A 25,822-nucleotide genomic window follows, 5' to 3' on the forward strand; every position below is an offset into this window, starting at 1 on the left:
ACGGATGCAGTGATTACTGAACACAGGGTTGTCGTAGCGAGATTGAACGTTGTAACCCCGAAATCCTCCAAAAATATGCCTATTCAAAAAAAGCAGATAAAATTTCACTTGACGCCTTTCTGAGTGGCAATCTCCACTCCTTCCAAATTAATGTAAGTATAGACCAGATGTGGCATGAATTAGAAGAAATAGTATCGCAAGCAACTGAGAGATTTGTACCAAACAAATTAACAAACGACGGACCTGATCCTCCTTGATACACAAAACGGGTGAGAACACTGTTGCAGAAACAACGAAAAAAACATGCCAAATTTAAACAGACGCAAAATCTCTAAGATTGACGATCTTTTACAGAAGCTCGAAATTTAGCGTGGACTTCAATGCGAGGTGCTTATAATAGTTTCCATTGTCTCGAAACCTGGAAGAAAATCCAAAGAGATTCTCCTCGTATGTGAAGTATGCTAGCGGCAAGACACAGTCAATGCCTTCTCTGCGCGATAGCAATGGAGATGCTATCGAAGACAGTGCTCACAAAGTAGATTTACTAAACACAGCCTTCCGAAATGCCGTCACAAAAGAAGGAGAAGTAAATATTCCAGAGTTCGAACCAACAACAGCTGCCAACATGAGTAACGTAGAAGCAAATATCCTCGGAGTAGTGATGCAACTTAATAAAAGCAAGGCTTCTGGTCCAGACTGTATTCCATACATTTTAGAGTATGCTGATGCAATAGCTCCATACTTAACAATCATATACAATCGTTCGCTCTTCGAATCCAAAGACTGGAAAGTTGCTCGGGTCACACCAATATTCAAGAAAGGTAGTTGGAGTAACCCACTAAATCACAGGCCCAAATCATTAACGTCGATATGCAGCAGGATTTTGGAACATATATTGTGTTCGAACGTTATGAATTACCTCGAAGAAAACTGTCTATTGACACACAGTCAACACAGATTTAGGAAACATCGTTCTTATGAACAACTAGCTCTTTACTCGCATGAAGTGTTGTGTGCTATTGACATGGGATTTCAAATTGATTCCGTATTTCTGGATTTCCGGAAGGCTTTTGACACTGTACCACACAAGCGGCTTGTTGTGAAATTGCGTGCTTATGGAACATCGTCTCAGTTGTGTGGCTGGATTCGTGATTCCCTGTTAGAGAGGTCACAGTTCGTAGTAATTGACGGATAGTCTTCGAGTAAGAGAGAAGTTATTTCTGGCGTTCCCCAAGGTAGTGTTATAGGCCCTTTGCTGTTTCTCATCTATATAAACGATTTGGGAGACAATCAGAGCAGTAGTGTTAAGTTGTTTGCAGCTGATACTGTTGTTTATCGACTAGTAAAGTCATCAAAGACCAAAAAAATTTGCAAAACGACTTAGAAAAGGTATCTGTATGGTGCGAATATTGGCAATTGACCCTAAATAACGAAAAGTGTGAGGTCATGCACGTGAGTGCTAAAAGGAATCCGTTAAACTTCGGTTACACGAAAAATCAGCAAATCTAAAGGCCTTAAATTCAACTAAATACCGAGGAATTACAATTACGAACAACTTAAATTGGAAGGAACAGGTAGATAATGTTGTGGGGAAGGCTATCCAAAGACTGTGTTTTAATGGTAGGACACAGAAAATGTAACAGATCTACTAAGGAGACTGCCTACACTACGGTTGCCCGTTCTCTTTTAGAATGCTGCTGCGCGGTGTGGGATCCTTACCAGATAGGATTGATGGAGTACATCGAAAAAGTTCAAAGTAGGACAGCACGTTTTGTATTATCGAGAAATAGGGGAGAGAGTGTAACTGAAGTGATACAGGATTTGGGATGGACATCATTACAACAAAGGCGTTTTTCATTGCGGAAGAATCTTCTCACGAAATTCCGATCACAAAACTTTCTCCTCCTAATGCGAAAATATTTTGTTGACGCCGATCTACATAGGAAGAAACGATCACCATGATACAATAAGGGAAATCAGAGCTCGTACGGATAAATATAGGTGTTCGTTCTTTCCAAACGCTGTACGAGATTGTAATAATAGAGAACTGTGAGGGTGGTTCGATAAACTCTCTCCCAGACACTTAAATGTGGTTTGCATAGTATCCATGTAGATGTAGATGTAGATGTAAATGAGATTGAAGAGGAAATCTGTTACAGTTGTAAATACGCTACCGAAATTGTGAACTGCAGAGAATGATTACAGGGCAGTAAATACGAGCTCTGGTATTTTGTTCAGTACTGGTGACGCTAATTAAACCCGTCCACGAAAGGAGAACTGCGTACCACTATCGCACTGCACATAGGCACGCCATAAAATGCCGGTAACGGAGTCCTGCAACCGCGTGGCTCTGCCTGCGGTGTGCGGGTGAGAGCGCGAATAGCTTCGCGAACTTCGGCGGAGGTTGCTGAAGATGACCGATTCTAACGACAGTCGCGTGACCAGATGTACATCGGCCACGCGGTTGCCACAGCTGTGTGAAGGCATGTGCACCACAGCCTCGCGGATTTCACTCACCTGCACTCACTTTCACATAGGTTGCAGTCTGCCCATGATCGATGAGCTTCGCTTAGTGCCAGACTTGGCCGAAATTTATGCTAATGACGAATAACAAGTATCGATATAATTAATTATTCGTTATTCGTGAATAACAAATAGCATTCGAAATACTATTTACTTGCATGAATAAAAACACTTTTTCGCCATCTGGGAATAAAAAGTGTTATGAATAATATATACATTTTAAATCAAATTCCATTTATTGCTACAGTTTTGTGCCATTTAGTAAACGAATGTACTTTTCGTTTCTTTTATATTAGTTTTCAGAACAACTCTTTTTATGAAACATCTCGCCATAAATGAGATTTTCACTCTGCAGCGGAGTGTGCGCTGATATGAAACTTCCTGGCAGATTAAAACTGTGTGCCGGACCGAGACTCGAACTCGGGACCTTTGCCTTTCGCGGGCAAAGGTCCCGAGTTCGAGTCTCGGTCCGGCACACAGTTTTAATCTGCCAGGAAGTTTCATCTCGCCAGAAAATTTACAGAGATTTACCATTGTGACACTAAAGCAAGTACGTTATGCACATGCAGTGCACTCCTGAATTCGTCTTTAAACATGACTTCGGTGAATGACTTCCATTTCACATTCTTCTTCAGCAAAAACTGAGAAATTATCAATTCTGCTATAGTTTACGACAAATAATTCGTTCTGATTCCCCCTTACGTTCACTTCTCAAATCACATTCCAAACAAAATCTTTTTACGCCATAGTGTTATTCGTAGCTTGTGAGTCAATTTCTTTGACATTCCTTTGGCTATAATATGTCTGAAGTTTGTTGTAAGCCTCCCTTGCTCGTGGACAGCAGCAGAGGTGAAAAACTTATTTTTAAATTGTGGGTAAGACTTTGCTACAATTATTGCGATTGGTACAGAAAGGCGAAAATGTCTTCCAATTGTCTCCTGATACTTTCACGATACACAAGTTGCAAGCGTGTTGCACTATTACGTACTCTTTTTATATACTCGATCCCAGCGTCTGTTCTGAAATTTTTGAATCTCATAGTTCTACGTAATTCCATAGACAGATGTCGATCGAAAAGCTTACCCAGAGTTAATCCTAAAACACTTTGGATGACTTCTTGCTTGGTTCACTCATTTTGCAGCGACACAACGCACTGCGTAATTATGTCAAGGAGACACACATATACGATAGTGTTAGCTATCTATGAAATGTGTTTAAGATTGAGAGCTTTTGTCGATTACATTCTCATCATTGGCTGCTTACATAGAGTTCTTGTGCCTTGTTAGCAGTGGGAGGGCGAGACGTATTGGCAGGTGCAGAGACAGTTGAAGGGGGTCGAGTCGGTAGTGCAAGAGCTGCAAAACACTAGGTAGTCGTAGTCCGAGACACTCGGTTTTTAAAAGTTGTTTTATTGTTTGTTAAACAGCTTCCTCCATTACGAAGCATTAAATTTTCAGATACACCAAATACCTCGTGTCCGACGTTGAAGCATGGAATCAGTATGCTCCTGTTTGATATGGGGCTTTTCCGCACTTTTCGTGTATTTTTACTAACGACATTTTCTTGCAAAACTGATTGCATTAAAATACACTCCTGGAAATTGAAATAAGAACAACGTGAATTCATTGTCCCAGGAAGGGGAAACTTTATTGACACATTCCTGGGGTCAGATACATCACATGATCACACTGACAGAACCACAGGCACATAGACACAGGCAACAGAGCATGCACAATGTCGGCACTAGTACAGTGTATATCCACCTTTCGCAGCAATGCAGGCTGCTATTCTCCCATGGAGACGATCGTAGAGATGCTGGATGTAGTCCTGTGGAACGGCTTGCCATGCCATTTCCACCTGGCGCCTCAGTTGGACCAGCGTTCGTGCTGGACGTGCAGACCGCGTGAGACGACGCTTCATCCAGTCCCAAACATGCTCAATGGGGGACAGATCCGGAGATCTTGCTGGCCAGGGTAGTTGACTTACACCTTCTAGAGCACGTTGGGTGGCACGGGATACATGCGGACGTGCATTGTCCTGTTGGAACAGCAAGTTCCCTTGCCGGTCTAGGAATGGTAGAACGATGGGTTCGATGACGGTTTGGATGTACCGTGCGTGCACTATTCAGTGTCCCCTCGACGATCACCAGTGGTGTACGGCCAGTGTAGGAGATCGCTCCCCACACCATGATGCCGGGTGTTGGCCCTGTGTGCCTCGGTCGTATGCAGTCCTGATTGTGGCGCTCACCTGCACGGCGCCAAATACGCATACGACCATCATTGGCACCAAGGCAGAAGCGACTCTCATCGCTGAAGACGACACGTCTCCATTCGTCCCTCCATTCACGCCTGTCGCGACATCACTGGAGGCGGGCTGCACGATGTTGGGGCGTGAGTGGAAGACGGCCTAACGGTGTGCGGGACCGTAGCCCAGCTTCATGGAGACGGTTGCGAATGGTCCTCGCCGATACCCCAGGAGCAACAGTGTCCCTAATTTGCTGGGAAGTGGCGGTGCGGTCCCCTACGGCACTGCGTAGGATCCTACGGTCTTGGCGTGCATCCGTGCGTCGCTGCGGTCCGGTCCCAGGTCGACGGGCACGTGCACCTTCCGCCGACCACTGGCGACAACATCGATGTACTGTGGAGACCTCACGCCCCACGTGTTGAGCAATTCGGCGGTACGTCCACCCGGCCTCCCGCATGCCCACTATACGCCCTCGCTCAAAGTCCGTCAACTGCACATACGGTTCACGTCCACGCTGTCGCGGCATGCTACCAGTGTTAAAGACTGCGATGGAGCTCCGTATGCCACGGCAAACTGGCTGACACTGACGGCGGCGGTGCACAAATGCTGCGCAGCTAGCGCCATTCGACGGCCAACACCGCGGTTCCTGGTGTGTCCGCTGTGCCGTGCGTGTGATCATTGCTTGTACAGCCCTCTCGCAGTGTCCGGAGCAAGTATGGTGGGTCTGACACACCGGTGTCAATGTGTTCTTTTTTCCATTTCCAGGAGTGTAGCTGAGTCACTATATTTTCCGAATGCCCTCACATCTATGTAAGTGAACTTGTAATCCGCAGGGCATAAAGGAAGTAAAACGATCGAAAAATAATTTTTATAAATATGGTAAAGTACGTTTACTATGAGAAGAAAGGCATAACATGCGAATATTCCACGTCCATCTCGCTCACCTGGTCGGTCACGACTGGCCGTCAGCTAGTCGAATAGATTGGCTGCTCAACATTGCGTCAACCTAGTACTAATAGACCAAACTGTTGAGGCCGTCCACCCATAAGCATTTTTATGTTTCATTTGCTACGCTGTAAATTAAGTATATCTGTGCTCAGCGCTGAAGGATGCTTTCAGCGCTGCAGTGCTTTCCTAGGCATGGTGGTGTGTCCCTGACTTCCTACCTTCTCTGAACAGACTTATGCAGCCAGTTAGGGGGGGGGGGGGATTTATATTTCAACACGTGCTCCGAAATATGTCATAACTTGACTTGGCATTATTGTCATTGTTACAGGTGAAAGAAGAGATAAGAGCAGAAACAATTGTAGAACCAACGGATGGTCGACCCTTAAGCGTAAGGTTTTTAGTCTGTAACTTACGCCACAGAACCACAAAGGCAAATATCTGGACAAACCATTAATAAGTTGTTTATCAAAAGGAAATTTCCCTGACGAGAAGGAAAAAATACTAATTCTGTACAAGAAGAAAACAAAGAAAATACGGTAACATTATATGTTAGTCGTTATTTAATTTACAGATAATTTATTGACAAATAAATTTGTTTGAATGATCTACTTATTCGAATAATCATCCAGATAGAAATCTATTCGAATAATACCCATCTCCGGTTCTGGCGCTGCAGTCCAGAACCGCGGGACTGCTACGGTCGCAGGTTCGAATCCTGCCTCGGGCATGGGTGTGTGTGATGTCCTTAGGTTAGTTAGGTTTAAGTAGTTCTAAGTTCTAGGGGACTTATGACCTAAGACGTTGAGTCCCATAGTGCTCAGAGCCATTTGAACCAATACCCATCTCTTTCCAGCACTACACATTACGCTTCCTTTCTCTTTTTCTTCTTATTATCAAAATGTAACGAGTCCTATTAGATCATATGCGCGATTTTAGCAGCTCACAGAAAGCGAACAAGAATTCATCAACTATTATATCACGGAAATGTACAGTTCCACAACTGGAACAATAACCTTCAATAACAGTTAATATTCGGTTATCACTTTAATTTGCGTTATAATGTGGTAACACTTCGTGAATGCCAGGTATACAGAACACACGCTCTCCATAGAAAACATAGAACATACAAAGCTAAAAGGAAATTCTAATTCTAAATGGATTCGAATACTGTAGGGGCCCATTAGTGCCACTACGCTGTGTCGCAGCTGTCCACGTAGGAAGGGCACGAGGATGTTCCCCGTCACTTCATGAGTGACTCTGCAGCTGTGTGCTTCCGCGTGTGTGAGCCTAGCGAGTGACATAGGCGAACAACACTCAAGCGGATTCACCACGCGGACGCAGTACACTGTACCCCACTCATCATAAGAATAAACCTCATCTACATCTACATCTACATGGATACTCTGCAGATCACATTTGAGTGCTCGGCAGAGGGTTCATCGAACCACCTTCACAATTCTCTATTATTCCAATATCGCACAGTGCGCGGAAAGAATAAACACCTATATCTTTCCGTACGAGCTCTGATTTCCCTTATTTTATCGTGGTGATCGTTCGTCCCTATGTAGGTCGGTGTCAACAAAATATTTTAGCATTCGGAGGATAAAGTTGGTGATAGGAATTTCGTGAGAAGATTTCGTCGCAACAAAAAACGCCTTTCTTTTAATGATTTCCAGCCCAAATCCTTTATCATTTCTGTGGCACTCTCTTCCATATTTCGCGATAATACAAAACGTACTGCCTTTCTTTGAATTTTTTCGATGCACTCCGTCAGTCCTATCAGGAAGGATCCCACAAGGCGCAGCAGTATTCTAAAAGAGGACGGACAAGCGTAGTGTAGGCTCTTTCCTTAGTAGGTCTGTTATATTTTCTAAGTGTCCTGCCAATAAAACGCAGTCTTTGGTTAGTCTTTCCCACAACATTTTCTGTGTGTTCCTTCCAATTTAAGTTGTTCGTAGTTGTAATACCTAGGTATTTAGTTGAATTTACGGCTCTTAGATTAGACTGATTTATCGTGTAACCGAAGTTTAACGAGTTCCTTTTAGCACTCATGTGGATGATCTCACACTTTTCGTTATTTGGGGTCAATTGCCACTTTTCGCACTATTGCGACATTTCTTCTAAATCGTTTTTCAGTTTGTTTTGATCTTCTGATGACTTTATTAGTCGATAAACGACAGCGTCATCTGCAAACAACCGAAGACGGCTGCTCAGATTGTCTCACAAATCGTTTATATAGAGAAGGAACAGCAAAGGGCCTATAACACCACCTTGGGAAACTCCAGAAATCACTTCTGTTTTACTCGATGACTTTCCATCAGTTACTACGGGCTGTGACCTCTCTGACAGGAAATCACAAAAATCATGTTAAAATTACAATATCTACTCTTCCGCATTTGCTGGAACCTCATTGGGTTTCGTTTCACGTGGAGCAGTAACCAATCTGTCGCGAGTACAGTCAAGTACGACAATGAGGATACGTTTTATGCTGTGCGTTACGCTTGCATCGACTCAGCCATAAAACGCGACAACGGCTTTACCGCCGCATTTAACTTGGGAAAGCACTGGTCAGCCACCCGCAGTGATGTGAACAGTTGTAGTTAAGACGTAAAAAGAGTCGAACAGAGAACAATATAGCATTGAATGTAATTTAATTTTTGAACAGAAGGAAATAATGATAAAACTCAGGCGATATGCTTCTTAGGTGATTTGAAGGAAAACATGCTCTCGATCTTAGCTAACAAACTGCTGTAATTAAAACGAGAGTGATGAAAATTCCTTACTTTAAAAAGAGTAACTTTTCTACATGAGCTATGTGCGGCGTAAAAGCGTGCTGCTGGGATTTCAACATGTAGTTGCATATTGAAGGCACTGAAGGTATTACAGTCAGTCGTCTGGTAGGCTCTGAATTTCTTCCAAATCGGACACCGAGGAAAGCGGTACATTTCAGTACTGCTATGCTGATAACGAGGCGATCATCAACAGAATTCCAAGCCACCGAAGAGTCCACATTTCCTCCTACTCCTCCTCTTTTATGACGTGCTGTTCTGCATTTCGCCATCGTTCGGCAGTGACGTGTCACAAAGCTTCGTGCATTAGTTCCAGTAAGTTTGGCAGCTTAAGTGTCTACTTATTTCTCGCGACAAATCCCTTAACTTCAGTCCAGATCAGTTCTATTGGGTTCAGATAGGAGTGGTACGGTGACAACCGTGAAAATGCGCGACGCCTTGTAAAGTGTTTCCCGTGTTTCTACGACGCTTATCACACTGGCTCGTGTGAGATCACATCTGTCCTATAAAACAGTTGGTATGTTCAAACAAAGAGTATTTGATTTTTCATTTTTCTCCAAAAAATGTTATCGTGTAATGTTTTCTTGGCTTCAGAATCTGTAACAATCTTTTGTAATATATCGATAGTTAAGATTGTGTATTTGCAATGAAAACCAGAATTCTGCGCGTGATATCTAATTAGGAACGAGAAGATGTGCATTTTTCTTCAAAAAATGATGGTTAATCATGAGTTAATTACAACATATTGATAAATATATTTAAATGATTTAGGTATTCAAACGGAACAATAAAAAATTGTTCATAACAAGTGCTTTCGTATCACAGCTCATCACTGCGCTCGTTTATTAAACAACGACACTACCAATTACGCCAGGCTTATAATAGGAATTGCAATTCTTGTATTTAGTACATTGTATTTCTCAACGAACGTCAAACGTTATTTTTTTCTGTGATGTGAAAAACATTAAGAACAAGTTGTCTCTAGCCATTAAAGGCGTACCGCGCACGTGTTTCACTAAGAAGCAGTGTCATCCATTTTCGCGGTACATATGAACAGTGACACAATCAGAGCACACGTAGCGCTTACAGAGACTGTGACTGCACACGATTTTGGTAATAAAAATTACGTCGCTAAAGTATGATTAAGAAAAACGTTAATGGCTGTTAATACATCAGAATGTCTTAAAGTTTCATTTACAGTGACATCTATCTAATACATAAATTGGACCTACTTCCAAGTGCGGAACAACACCAGTACACGAGAGCTACTGCTGCTGACGAGTCATCGAGTTTGTGTTTGTTTACATCAGGTTTATTCTTATGATGAACAGAGTATAGTAACGGTACAATAAGTTCTATGACGACAACGACGGCTCTGCCACTTCTGGCGGCCCGAAGCTGCACTACTGAAGTTATAAAACAAAAAGGCTTACTAATTCAGATATAACTTGTTTTATTTAATTGCTAATAATATTAATTATAATTTATGCAAAAGCGAAACATAACGTATTGGTAAACACTTATCACCGACACTGTGTAGTACCGCACTGCAAACATGCTGACCGTTCAGTTACTTCTATGGTCAATTTGTAGGTCTCTCGTTAATTTCTATATCATACAATCATAACGTGTTGCTGGCGAAAAGGGGAGTCACTAACATTAGGCAGTGACGCGTATAGGCTGTAGCGGAACGAGCACCATATACACTGAGTTAAAGATATGAGACACATTCGAATTTCTACTTTGTTACTTCTACAGAGACTAGTTAGAACATTAGTGGGGGCGGGGGCGAACTAGGTAAAATTTAGAAATTTTGCCGTTCCCTTTAATTACTTATGGCGAATCCGAGAATGGTTCTTTTGAAAGGGACGTGACTGATTCCTTTCCCTGTCAATGAGCAAACCCTGTCATATGACCGCCTTGTTGACGGACGATAAATCCTAATATTGTTTTCCTTATTTTGAATAGCTGGGATTGTTAGACAACACAACATGGTGTGGTATTTGTGCGAGCGTAGGCTTTCGATGCAATTATCGCCTCCAGTAAAAAAATTCTGGATATTAAAACAAAGACTTTTTCTATGCTGCGAGGTCTTTTCATGAAATTTCAGTCTCCAACTTTTTTCTTGATGCGAAAATATTTTGTTGACACTCACCTGCATGGGGAGAAATAATCATTGTAATAAAATAAGGGAAATCAGAGTTCGCACGGAGAGATTAAAGTGTTCGTGTTTCCCGCCCGCAGTTCGGGTATGGATCGGTAGAGAAATCGCGTGGAAATAGTTTGATGAACCGCCTGCCAGACACTTAAGTGTGCGTTGCAGAGTAATCATGTAGATGTGACCGAGTGATCATATTTATAAAACCAGCGTTGCGGCCATTGTTGCAATCGGCCGTCATCACAGTGACGTATTTACTACTGGCCCAGCACCATGTTCAGGTCCTGTATAGGTTGAATCCGAAACTTGACGATAAAATTGCCGAAGTAGTTCAGGGATATTTTCAGAGTATATTGATATTAGGGAACCGTGCCCTGTGCTGGCTCCACAATAATTATATTTCGTTTGATTTATTACCCCCATTTACCATGTACCTGTATTATATTGAAAGCATCAGCTCATCATTAAAAATGTCGACGGCATGTGCTCTGTGTCTTGCTTGGAAATAAACTTCACATACCGTACTTGCTGTTAACAAGAGTTATTCACACCTCACTCTTTGCCATATACCTTGCATTCAGAAGTACTCAGTTCTGCCTATGGTTAGTTTTTCCAGCAGTGGTAGTTGTACGAAGCCAGAGATACACAGCAGTATCTATTGACACACGGGTGGTCGGCCGAGTTGTTGATCCCACTTTATGCAATATTTGGACGACCGACTTAGCCATTTTCTTCTGGAGCTCCGTTGTGCGTTTTCGTGTGTACTCCGGTGACTCCGGTGACTCTGGACTGCTACCAGATGTTCAGTGTTGTTGGAGTTGCACTGCTATTTATATACAATTTCGACTCCCGGCGCCTACTATACCCTTTTTCGCTCATTTGTTTCTCAGAGCCCGTACTGCTTCTCTGTGAAACGCATATTCTTCGAGCTTTTCGCAGCTCTAACGGATAAGATGACTGATGACATCTTAGTACACTGAATGGTAGGCCACAAGCCTCGTTTAAATTGAAACCTTTATGCCCATTTATTAGTTTTGCGACATATTTATTTCGATGAACTATATAATTACGCTGTCCCAGAACCTTGAAGTTTGCGCTTGATCTTATCTCGTTTCTTTAAATTAGAGGCATTGCTCGACGAATTGCGAGTTCCTTATGAAACATCATTCGCAGTGGCATGAAAATAATTTCGTCAACGCTATATACATAGGTGTTATTGAAAATGAAAATGGTAATCGATCTGGCTCGTAGGTTTTTCTTAAAGAGAGAGAGAGAGAGAGAGAGAGAGAGAGAGAGAAACAGCAGCAGTATTTGCTTGAGGATATATCTCAGTGTCTCCATAAGTTTTCAGGACGTGAAAAGACACTTTCTCAAAGAATAAGAAATTTTAATAGACCATATGATTTGTCATCGTAATATCCTCACAGTAGATTTGTGTACTGTACTATTAAAATTAACGCAGCAGTTATAATAACAAAATTCAAAGTAATTAAATTATTGATCAATCAACTACTTCTGAACAATTTTCTTGAGATATGAAAATAAATGTGATTTCTATGCTATATCTCGTCAATTTCCACTTAGGTTACTGAGCACAAACGACACACCGTTCGTTGTTATTGTGAAGTGGAACCAATTTGGCGGGTAGCACAAGGGAAAGAAATTGCAAAATAGAGCACACAATAGTGTTCAGTCTGAATACTCCAGAAACGTTATGCAAAACAACTAGTTACAATGAAGTAATAAAAACAGAAGGATAACGAACGGAAAGTTAAGAAGCAATAAAATCGCAATAATCTGACTTATTCGTGTGATAATAGGAATGTGGCCGAAGTGCCACAGATTTTTTATTTATTTTTGTGTAATTTTTCGTTTTCTAAATTTTTTGTTTCATAAAATAATTATGTAAGTATCACGTGTTAAAGAAATACAAAAGTTTCGTAAAACCATTTTACTTTAGCCACAGGCATGCAATAAATATAATAAAATCGTCTGTGTTGTAGGGACGGGCGTATATTAAAAGCGAGATGCTATAGATCGGTATTCCGCGGGGTGGCTCTTACAATATCAGCCGACAGCTCGCTTCCAATAACACGCGACAGGCCATGGTTGAAGGACGTACGGCAAACACCGGCCAACTCTGGAGAGAGCTAAATATAGACTTTAATGGGAAATTCATCGCTTTCTGGTGCTTCGGTTTTCGTTTGCTTTACTGTTCTCCAAACAAATATTTTACGTCTCCACCTTCACATCCATGCTACAGTAGATCGGAGAGACAAACATAAACTCTCCAGTGTTGAAAAATTTCTGGAAAACAAATTTCAGAATTGTAACTTGATCCGCAGTTTTATCCCGCTTACTGATTTCATCACCTCTCGTTTAAAATTGCTAATAAAACTTTAATTATAATTTTGTACGCAAGTTTGTCGAAGATCTTTTCGAGATCGTTGGATACGTTTCCACTTCAGCGTGTCCATACCCTCTGTTTCTGATGTATTTATAACGGTTTTAGGGATCAGAGAAAATTGTATGTAGCAAGATGGTTTCGTTTAACAGGACAATGATCCACACGGTCAATTGTAATTTTTTGCTTCACAGTTAAAATATCACATTTTTCTAGAAGAGCCAGTGAGTGTGTTAAAAGTTTTTATATCTGCTGAGGACCCATCAGCAATAAAGTTAAGTAGTTCCTCGGTCACTGGTACTACTTAAGTATGCTCCTGCTGGATCATTAGCTAATATAAAAGGTTTTGAGCAAATATGCACACTTGGAGCTAGTAATTCGCTAAGAACTTAGAAAAATGAATGATAGGAACGTTTTACTAGAAAAAAGAAACAACAGCCGCATTTGAGGAAAGAATAAGTATGATGAAATTTAAACAAGATCAAGACAGAAAAATCGATAATTCTTCTCATTTCTTAAGCGTCTGTTCAGCCTGCGTCTAGGTTTACTAGTGATGGGAAACCAGCCATTAACGAATTGCCAATGATTTATTTCCGTGATTAGATGCCATTTGCCACAAGTGTCTGCTACCGAAGGGAAGGTTGTTTTGCCATCTGTCGTGAGTAGTGTAATATTTGTCCTGGGCGCATTCATATCTGAACTGTTGGTGAAGAACCTTCAATGGCAGCAGAAGACTCGCCATTACACTGGCCAACAATGAAAATGTTTCGGGCTCAAAAATAGGTAATTCTTATCTATTGCTATCTGTTGAATTAAATAATCATCATAAAAATGACAGATTAGCTCTTGCTTTGGAGATAAAGTGACATTTCATTTTTATAGCCAACATTTTCAGTTTGGACGTAATTTTGTTTTCTGAGTTGACACACCTGTCCAATAACAAAACACAAATGTTTATAAGCTGTTTTTAAGACATAAACACAGATACTGTTGCTGTGACTGTGAGTTTTGTATAGTTTCTACTGTAATTCAAGCAGAATTTTTGGTTTGAGAGTGCTTTTGTAGTGTAAAATTTGTAAAAATGTCACGAAAATGTGTAAATAAGGTGAATAATTTTTTTATACTTTTGGTGAGATAAAAGTTTCCTCTCAGAAACGTAACCTGACGCCTCTTGCCTATCAGCATTATTTCGGTATCAAAGTAGGGGGCCAGGATAAGTCTTGGGCTCCAAATATATGTTGCAACGGATGTTCAGTTACACTGCGAGAATGGCTGGAAAATAAACACCCTATGGCTTTTTCTGTGTCTATTGTTTGTCGGGAGCCTACAAACCATACAGATGACTGCCATTTCTGCTTGATTCCGTTCATAAAGGCAGGTTTGTCTATAAAGAAAAGAAGAACAGTTCAGTACCCAAATCTTCGATCTTCTGATCCACCCATTCCGTATTCAGATAGTTTACCACTCCTGCTTTACCCGAAAATGGCGTGTTTGAAGTAGAAATGACGATAGTGTGGAACGATAAGAAGAAGGAGAAGAAGGACTAAACAAGCTTTCCACATCCCGTGACCCTGATTTTGAGGTGAAAGATGAGTATCCGTACAGACTGAGTCAAGCGGAATTGAGTGATCTCATTAGAGACCTTGACCTGTCAAAGGAGAAGGCAGATATTGTTGGGTCTCGACTACAGCAATGGAATCTTCACTAAAGTGGTGTCACAGTCTCACAGTACAGAAAAAACGTTACATGGAACTGCTTTCCTTTTTGGAGAAGAAAACCAATCTTGTTTTTTGCTGCAACATTAATGACTTGATGAAATCTTTGAATATGAACCATAATCCTACTGAAAGGAGGCTGTTCATAGATTCCTCCACGCTTAGTCTGAAAGCTGTGTTGCTTCATAATGGCAGCCATCTTCCTACTAGTCCTGTTGGTAATGCAGTTCGCATGAAGGAGACATGCAAATATGGCAGCCCTCTTGGACTAAATCAAACATCACACACACAAATGGACAGTTTGTGATGAGTCAAAGCCGGACAGAGTGGCCGAGCGGTTCTAGGCGCTACAGTCTGGAACCGCGTGACCGCTACGGCCGCAGGTTCGAATCCTGCCTCGGGCATGGATGTGTGTGATGTCCTTAGGTTAGTTATGTTTAAGTAGTTCTAAGTTCTAGGGGACTGATGACCTCAGAAGGTAAGTCCCATAGTGCTCAGAGCCATTTGAACCATTTTTTGTGATGAGTCAATAGTCATTGCCATGCTCTTAGGCATGCAACTGGGTACACAAAACATTGCTGCTTCTTACATGTGTGGCACAGTAGGGTAGGAAATCGCGTTATATTACAGCAGACTAGCCTGCAATAAATCTTAATCTTAGCGACAAAAATCTCGTTGGCGACCTACTCGTGGACCCAAAAGATGTACTTCTTAAACCCCTGCACATCAAGCTGGGTTTAATTAAAATGTGTCAAAGGCATGAACCAAGAAGGACGGGATTTTAAGTAGATAAGAGAGAAATTTCCGAAATTAAGTGATGCGAAAGTTAAGGAAGTTTTTTTTTTTTTTTTTTTTTATTATAAATCTGGCCAGCAATTCGAGAACTTGTAAAGGATACTGCATTTGGCCAAGTTTTGGAGGGGAAAGAAAAGGAAACTTGGGAATCCTTCAAGGGAGTTGTTCGTGGATTTTAGGCAAAAAAAGGACGATAACTGCTCTAAGTTGGTGACAGTGCTCCTGCAAAGATACCACAACCTTGGCTGCAACATGTCCCTTAAAATCCATTTTCTGCACTCCCACCTAGATTTTGTACCTCCTAGCTGTAGAGCTGCCAGTAATGAACATAGCGAAAGAGTCGATCAGGATGCATCTGTTATGGGACAAAGATATCAGGGCCACTGTAATTAAGCAATGCTTGCGGATTACTATGGGCCTTTGTGTAGAGATGCTCCGGAACTCCGTTACAAGAGGCAAGCCAAAAGACGATGATCTCATGCAGCCACCACACGATTCTCTTGAGATCCAACCATCTGCGAGGTATTCTTCCAGCAATTAAAATGTGTCTACCATTTAAAAAAAATCAAATACACTTTCAATGTTGTTAGCATATGTAATAAAAATGTATCTTTTTCTCTTAATCCGTTAATATGAAATACTTCCACTTAGTATGTATCACAGAAACTAGAGCTAAGGAAAGTCCAAAATTAGTAAGAATTTACTCATGAAGTGCAGAAAACATTAAAAATTGTTTTTCTGTTGGCCATTGCAATCAACAGAAGATGCGCCACCATCAGAAGAATTTAATTTAGGCCTACGAGTCACTATTCTAATGATTTTAACATTTTGAGTTATGAAAATCAGAGCATGAGATATAAATCTGTACAGATCTAAGTTGCAATTAATGATGTCAATATTGAATGTATGTGCATTATAGAGTAATGGTGCATAGATTTTTGAATGAAGTATTGTTCACAAGAGAAATGAGTCGCAAGCATCTAGAAATAACTGCTGTTGTACTGAACGGGAAATACAGAAAAGTAACAGATTTGTCAGTGCATAGATCACCGAATGGGGATAAAGAAACATTCACAAATATGTTAGAATATCTACCGAGCAGAATGTTTACTTAAAAAAGCCATTATAACAGTCTACGTGGACTGTACACAGCCTTATGAATGAATCTGGGCCAAATGATCACTTTCTGAATGTTTATAGAACATCTATAGGAAAGTATATCTAGGGGAAATAGCATAGACAAAATACACGATAAGTTATAGCTTAAAATGACATCAAGTAAGAAATCAAAATCTTTTCAGGAAATCGTAAAAGAAAGTGAGACACGGAAACTATATGAAATCACAGTCGAAACAACCGATAATATTAACATGGTTAACAACACCGAAAACATTTTTTCAATAATTAAGGGTGTTTCTCGTATACTAAGCACAATTTCAGACATCAGGAAAAATTTGGAGATCAAAGTCCTGTATATAGCATCAAGGCATTTCAACTACTGAAGATGAAGTAGTGTAGATGCTTAAGATCCTCACATGAAAGGAGTATATGAAGTAACAGCGTGACTTAGTCATACTTACTTCACAAACTGCAATGCCTTTTGTACACATTGCTGATCTATCATTTATTCAGGGGGTGTTTTCCCCGAGATTAAAAATCCCAATACTCATACCATTAAGAAAATACACTATGTGATCAAGAGTACCCGGACACTCCCAAAACATACCTTTTTCGTATTAGGGGCATTGTGCTGCCACCTAGTTCCAGGTACTCCATATCAGCGGCCTCAGCAGTCATTAGACATCGTGAGAGAGCAGAATGGGGCGCTCTGAGGAACGCACGGACTTCGAACGTGATAAGGTGATTGGGTGTCACTTGTGTCATACATCTGTACGCGAGATTTCCACACTCTTAAACATCCCTAGGTCCACTGTTTCCGATGTGATAGTGAAGTGGAAACGTGATGAGCCACGTACAGCACAAAAGCTTACAGGGCGACCACATCCGTTGACTGACAGAGACCGACGACAGTTGAAGAGAGTCGTAATGTGTAATAGGCAGACATCTATCCAGACCATCACACAAGAATTCCAGACTGCATCAGGATCCTCTGCAAGTACTAAGACAGTTAGGCGGGAGGTGAGAAAACTTGGGTTTCATGGTCGAACGGCAGCTCATGAGCCACACATCACGCCGGTAAATGCCAAACGACGCCTCGCTTAGCGTAAGGAGCGTAAACATTGGACGATTGAACATTAGAAAAACGTTGTGTGGAGTGATGAATCACGGTACACAATGTGGCGATCCGTTGGCAGGGTGTGTGTATGGCGAATGCCCGGTGAAAGTCATCTACCAGCGTGTGTAGTGCCAACAGTAAAATTCGAAAATTCGGAGACGGTGGTGTTATGGTGTGGTCGTGTTTTGTTGGAGGGAACTTGCACTCCTTGTTGTTTTGCGTGGCACTATCGCAACACAGCCTACATTGAGTTTTAAGCACCTTTTTGCTCCCCACTGCTGAAGAGCAATTCGGGGATAGCGATTGCATCTTTTAACACGATCGAGCACCTGGTAATAATGAATGGCATGTGGACGAGTGGTTACACAATAACATCCCTGTAATGGACTGGCCCGCACAGAGTCCTGATCTGAATCCTGTAGAACACCTTTTAGATGTTTTGGAACGCTGACTTCGTGCCAGGCCTCACCGACCGACATCGATACCTCTCCTCAGTGCAGCACTCCGTGAGGAATTGGCTGCCTTTCCCCAAGAAACCCACCAGCATCTGACTAAACGTATGCCTGCGAGAGTGGAAGCTGTCATCAGGACCAACACCATATTGAATTCTAGCATTACCATCGGAGGGCGCCACGAACTTGTAAGTCATTTTCAGCCAGGTGTCCGGAAATTTTTGATCACATAGTGTACATGACCTACATAAAATTGGTAATTGTATCGGCCCGTGCTGTTCTTCTCAGAATTCTTCAAAATATTTGAAAGATTAATGAAACAGCAATTCACCAAACATATAAATGATTACAAGGCGCCGGCCGCGGTGGTCTAGTGGTTCTGGCGCTGCAGTCCGGAACCGCGGGACTGCTACGGTCGCAGGTTCGAATCCTGCCTCGGGCATGGGTGTGTGTGATGTCCTTAGGTTAGTTAGGTTTAAGTAGTTCTAAGTTCTAGGGGACTTATGACCTAAGATGTTGAGTCCCATAGTGCTCAGAGCCATTTGAACCATTTGATTACAAGGCACTGAACGGTAGTCAATACGGCTTTCGAAGAAATAGAAGTAAAGGAACAGCAAAAACGGCTTGCACAGTTGAAATAATTAGAAACGTGGGAAATAAAAAAGATATTGTAGGAGTTAATTTAGATTTTTTTCTTAGCTTTCCATACCGCCAGTTATGAAACTCTTGTTGTCACATAGGACGCACTGAAAATTCAAGAGGTAGGAAAAAGAGTGGTTAAAATCATATCAACAAAATACAGCACATGGTTAGAAACTCATAGCCAGTCATACTGTAAGTCATGTCAAACTAAATCTGTCACAAAAGAAATAGAGATAAGCATACCGCAAATCTCCTCTTGTTCATCATTTACATAAATTACATACAGACCTCAGATGCTGCATCTGAGACTATGTTATTTGGAGATGGCCCTTGTGTAATAACCGGGAGTGTAATGGAATTTTTGTAAACAACTACCGATCAATTCTTTAAATCTATACATTTATGGTTCAATGCTAACAAACTGACACTTAACGTGAATGTAGCAAAATGCATTCAGTTTGAATGATGAAACAAAATAGAGCTTTTAATCTGGTGCTAAGAGTAGCTTCTCTTTTTATGAAACAATTCGGAATTTCATTGTGAGTCTAAGCAGAGCAGACGTACGGCAACAAAAAACGGTATAGAAACGAAGCAGGAAACGGTAACAGACCCATAGCTCCACCAGGGGTCACAATTATGTCAGCAGACCCTAGGAATAGGGTGCACACTGATCGTTCGAAAATAAACCGGGAGTTTCCACAATAAAAGACGGACAGCCAAGACAAGTGCATATGGAAGACGATGACAATGATAATGACAACGACGGTGATGATGGCGAAGAACGGGAAGACAAGGAGAGTGATGACTCAAAACACAGAAAACAGGATATTCCGACCTGAAATCTAATTTGTCAAGAAGAGCCTGAATCAGTGCGCCAAGACTAGAGAAAATTCGTGGATAGAGTATTCCTGGCACCATGTACGAATGCGTGGAATTCATGAGAAGTCATGATTAGTAACAGCATGGAGGCGAGAATGTGCGAGGATGATGACGACTAACTGTAAGGAAATTTATTTAAGGAAGATATTGAGCCAGAAAGTGAGGATATGAATGTGATTAATAATAAAGCCATGGTGAAAGTAACTATTTTTTTCTTATTCCTTATATGTTCTATTTAATTTGTTTTGTTCTAGGTGGGCCTTTAAACGTAGGTACGCAGTGTAAAATGCACACGGTGCAGTTTTTGATGAATTTGGGTTTCCATTGAATAACATTTTCCTGGAATATTTTTGGTCATGCATAAAAGATTGTGGTGATTTTGCTCTGTCTGTTAGTTTAGTAATCCTCCAGGTGGTGATGTTAACTGCGTGAGCTTGAACATGTGTAATCTTAAGAGGAGTAGAAACGAGTTTTTTTGCATAGTATTTTGTTCGACTAAGTTGTATGTATGGTATGGCGACGTCGTCGGAGAGTGAAATGGATTTGTGGATAGGTGCATGAGGATTTTCTTAGATTTTTTCTGCTCTGAGTGGAACTGTTATTCTCCTTTTGAATTTAACCAGGATGACTCTGCATTTGCCGCATGTTTTTTGATCAGTGTAATCCAAGTATGTGACAAGATCTTGCTGTTAATTTCTCGAACGATGAGAGAGGCTGATTTTTCAAATAATTTGTACTGTGAATGTGACCCTAAGAGTTATGACTTATACCATGTGCTTGGCAAGCCTAGGGTCACTAGCTGAAACAGTGCGTATTTCATTTTATTTTTCTGTGCTGCTTCCTCTTTTCCTTCTGTCCTACAATGAGGTGACAAAAGTCATGGGATACCCACCAGTATCGTGTCGGACCTTGTTTTTCCGGCGTAGTGCAACAACGTGGCGTGGCATGGACTCAAAAAGTCTTTGGATGTACCCTGTAGAAATACTGAGCCACACTAACTCTACTGCCGTCCATAAATGCGAAACTGCTGCCAGTGCAGGATTTTGTGCACGAACTGACCTCTCCATTATGTCCCATAAGTGACCGATGCGATTCATGTCGGGCGGTCTGGGTGGCCAAATCAATCGGTCTAATTGTCCAGAATGTTCTTCTAACCAATCGTGAACAGCTGTGGCCTGATGACATTGTGTACTGGCATCCATGAAAATTCTATTGTTGTCTGGGGTGATGAAGTCGATTACTGTCTGCAAATGGTCTCCAGGTAGCCGAACATAACCATTTTCAGGCAGTTATGGGTTCAACTGCACAAGAGGACCTAGTCTGTTCCATGTTTACGCAGCCTGTACCATTATGGAGCCACCACTAGCTTGCAAACTGCCTTGTTGACAACTTGGCTTCGTGGTGTCTGTATCAGACTCGAACCCTACCATCACCTCTTACAAACTGAAATCAGGACTCACCTGACCAGGTGATGGTTTTCGTGTCGTCTAGGGTGCAACCGATGTAGTCACGAACCAGGGAGATGATCTACAGACAATATCTTGCTTTTGGCAAAGGCACTCACGTCGGTCGTCTGTTGCCATAATCCATTAACGCCAAATTTTGCTGCAATGTCCGACAGGGTACTTTCTTCGTACTTCCCACATTGATTTCTGCGGTTATTTCACACAGTGTTGCTTGTCTGTTAGCACTGACAACTCCAAGCAATCTCCGCTGCTCTCCGCCGTTGAGTGAAGTCCGTCGGTCAGTGCGTTGTCCATGGTGAGAGGTAAAGCCTGAAATTTGGTATTCTCGGCACACCACTGACTCTGTGGATCTCGGAATACTGAATTCCCTAACGATCCCCGAAACTGAATATCCCATGCGTCGAGCTCCAACTACCATTCCGCATTCAAAGTCTGTTAAGCGCTGTCGTGTGGCCATTATCCCGTCGGAAACGTTTCGCATGAATCACCTGAGTAATGCCAATGCTCTGCCCTGTTATATCCTGTGTACACGGTACTACTGCAGTATGTATATGTGCATGTCGTTTAAGCCATGACTTTTGTCACCTCAGTGTTGTAAGATCAGTCACCCCTGTGTTTTGTATTTTATTTCCAGTACTGGTTCCCATTATTATTCTGTTCTGTATGTGTGATTGTGAATCTTTTATTATCTGTATCCTTGAGGTGAAAGTGGAGTGAGGTTAGTAATCCTGAAAGTATGTGTGTGTCCATGTGAGTGTTTGGGCTATCGCAGAAGTTTCGCGTTTCAGATGAACACATTATGTGATTGAGAAATTTCTGGGGGAAATTAGTTTCCGGATTCACGTTGTGTGGATTTCTGAAAATTCTAAGTTAGGGGCTGTTTGGTTAATTCTCGATGCTATTGTAAATGATGACGTATGAATAATTTTGTCTGCCTGCAATAAGAGGATCGTAACCGTTAATGAGAATTTCATTGTGAGTTAGGATTGGCGATTGCCAGTGCCTGAAATCAGAGAATTGTTCCTACGTAAACGAGGTTTATGATGAATGATTAGCTTTGTCTGCTGGAAACAAGGAGAACGTGGCCGTTATTGATGATCATCTAGATTAATCACTAGTGCAGATATCATTACGGCTGATTGATGGAATGAGAAAGGAAATCGCAGCCTCTAGAAGACGAAAAAATCCACTGTTTCGCGTAGAATTTGATGAGCTATTGATTTTTATCAACCTGTAAATGACGAGATACTCATGGGATTTGATTTTCAGATGAAGGCCACTTTATAGTGTGTTTCTTGAAGGACGGCCGGCCGTGGTGGGCGAGCGATTCTAGGCGCTACAGTCTGGAACCGCGCGACCGCTACGGTCGCAGGTTCGAATCCTGCCTCGGGCATGGGTGTGTGTGATGTCCTTAGGTTAGTTAGGTTTAAGTAGTTCTAAGTTCTAGGGAACTGATGACCTCAGAAGTTAAGTCCCGTAGTGCTCAAAGCCATTTGAACCATTTTTCTTGAAGGACGCGACGTTAAATGAGATGAGAGTATATCACCACCACCTAAGTGTGTTGACCATGATAGAAACTGAAATATGACGGATTCCTGGACTACAGTTACGGTCGGGCAGTTACCATCCTCCCACAGAATGGTTCTATGATAAGCAACCAAAATACGGTTTGGAAAGTAAGGTGAGTAAAACCTAACCGAAAGCCTTCTTTGAGATCATGTTCCATGAGTGATTGTTGTATGTTCTTTGGCTAATATCCGTAATACAGCGGATGAAATATGTTCATGTGGTAATAGGAAATGCAGACGACCTTAAGTGATGTAATTTGAATCTTTTTCAGCGACGTAAATAAAACTTAAAACAGAAATTCGCATATCCAGTATGTGAGACAATGTGTGTAAGTGTGTGTGTGTGTGTGTGTGTGTGTGTGTGTGTGTGTGTGTGTGTTTGTGTGTGTGTGTGTGTGTGTTCCGAAAAGAGTTAGTTTCCGTGAGTGGAGTGAAATAGTAAAGAAACAGAGAGCCGGAGGAAGGATTAACCGTGGTCATTGAGTCCAAATACATAAATAAAAAGTAAGTACACATTAGATTAGTTAGTGCAGTATGATTTATATATTTTTCTTGTGAATGTCTCGGACAGTTTCTTTGAATAGTAGATAATGTGTACGTGCTAAAGCAGTTTCTAATTTACAGAAAACAGAATGTAATGTAATGGAAAAGTGAAAAGAAATAAATAATAAAAGAAGAGACCAAAGAGAAAGAAACATCCTCAAAGAAGGAAATAACGAAAAAATTACAGTAAACGTTCAAATGGATGAAGTGGGAGTAATATTCCTGTGGTAGAGAACAGTTTGTTTATAGTTAATTTTACTTTCTTACGATAGTAATTTCTTGATGTATCTTTGTTGGGTGTTTTTCTTTGTCCACAGATGAGTCTCTTGTAGTAAAAGTATTGGATGTTTTGTTTACCCATCATGGTGTCTGAGTGCGCCACATGGTAGTTAATAGATTGTGACTGCATAATTTGAAGGTTTGATATGGACATAGTTGGGAAATTGTATAACAGTTAAGTCAGTGTGGTAATAACTCATGCATATTGTTGTTTATTGACGGTTATGGGTTGTGGGAGCATATGAATATGAATGGAATTCGAGTGGTTGATGTTTGCTAATTTTACTTGTAACACCTGTCTACAACAAATAGTGAATTCATACTCACTAACTGTACAGACGATAAGGGGTTTGTGATATTGATGTGGCTTTGATTACCAAATTAATCCGTAGTGTATTCCGTCAATTAGGATAGATACCCCAGTTGTTTTATAAAGTTAAAAGGGAAAACCGGTGATGAGAAATCTGTATTTTTGTACAGTTATGTATATGTTATTGTGATCGTTTTTTGTATGTTAATAATGACCAGATGAAGTGAGAGAGCCGCATGATTGAGGTGAGATTGTCTTTCTCTCTTCTCAGGCGCAACAGACGAACTTCAGATGATGACCAGCCGACAGCACCGAGCGCGCCGTGGGTGGTCCAAGAGGGTGGTTCAGCTGAGACAGTGACTCAATGAGCCATATCACCAGGTTCTTCTCTGCTAGCGTCACTGTTTTGCTGGAGAGACTGCGGTTGTCTGCTTCTCTCAGTCTGGAACCACCGACCTTCGCCAGCAGCTGCGCCATTCACAGAAGGGCTTGGGGACTGTAACAGCAACGGGATGATCCAGAGACCTATGTGGAAATGAGAACGACTAATTCATGGCCGGCAGCACTGACCGTGTTCCAAGACACTCACCGAGATGTACGACAATCTATTAGCGGGTACAGCGCATCATTAAAAGCCGAAGTTGTAAAAGCACGACTCAGGATGATGATAAACCCTCATTTTGCATTTACATGAGAACAAGAACATGTGAGTTTGTGAGCTCTACCAGTGTTAAGATTGAGAATGGTCCGTTTTTTCATCAGTTGACATTAGTAACTTGATGACGAGGAAAAGACATCTTCCTGGTGCCTGTCATGGGAATTACTGAGCAGAAAACATGGCGGCTGACATGCCACATGTGCCTGTTGACATATACTCCATTCCCACACTCTTCTGTCACTATGTGGGTGGCGGGTGAGATGAGATGAGAGGTACAACGCGAGAGGCCGAGGTGATAGCTGTCATCACAAATTCGCGGTCCATCTATACAAAGATGCAGCTACAAAACCCTCCCAAGTGATGCTCCAGGGTCGCCTATTGAACGAGTTACCCTCCAGCTGCCCCAGTGACACAACCTCATCGCCTAGTGGAAGGAAACAGGGAACTGTGAAAAATGAATGTAGATTTTGTGTGAACATGTATGTATTTGGCTGAAAAGTCAGTGGTTCTGCTTCGTTATGTTAGGTCGTGCATATCCAGGTAACAATTACTGAACTATATGAAAAAAAAACGTAAATTATTACAAACTACCCGGTGCACACTCTTTATTCAACATACAAACGTCACAACAGATAGTCGGATTTAGGTCTGACATGTTCGACATGCCTGCCATCGTTGGCGATGATGTGGCGCAGACGAATAGCGAAATTCTGCATGACCCGCTGAAGTGTCGGAATATCGATGTTGTCGATGAACTCCTGAATGGCTGTTTTCAGCTCAGCAAGGGTTTTTGTGTTATTGCTGTACACCTTGTCTTTAATATAGCCCCACATAAACCAGTCGCATGTGTCCAGATCTGAAGAATATGGCGGCCAATGGAGGCCCCTAGCCAGTGGCCTCTGGGTACCCCAGAGCCAGAATGCGGTCCGGAAAGTGCTCCTCCAGGACTCCGTCTTGCATGAATCACATCTTGTCTAAATCAGGGTCACTTTGGATAATGGGGGTGAAATCATCTTTCAAAACCTTCACGTACCGTTCGGCAGTCACCGTGTCAGCAAGGAATATCGCACCGGTTTTTCTGTGGCTGGACTTTGCATACCACACAGTAGCCCGTTGAGGATGAAGAGACATCTCGATCGCGAAATGCGGATTTTCAGTCCCCCAAATTCGCCAATTTTGCTTATTGACGAACTGATACAAATGAAAGGGAGCT

The sequence above is a fragment of the Schistocerca cancellata genome, chromosome 4 (assembly GCF_023864275.1).
Source record: "Schistocerca cancellata isolate TAMUIC-IGC-003103 chromosome 4, iqSchCanc2.1, whole genome shotgun sequence".
In the NCBI taxonomy this organism is placed as follows: Eukaryota; Metazoa; Arthropoda; class Insecta; order Orthoptera; family Acrididae; genus Schistocerca; species Schistocerca cancellata.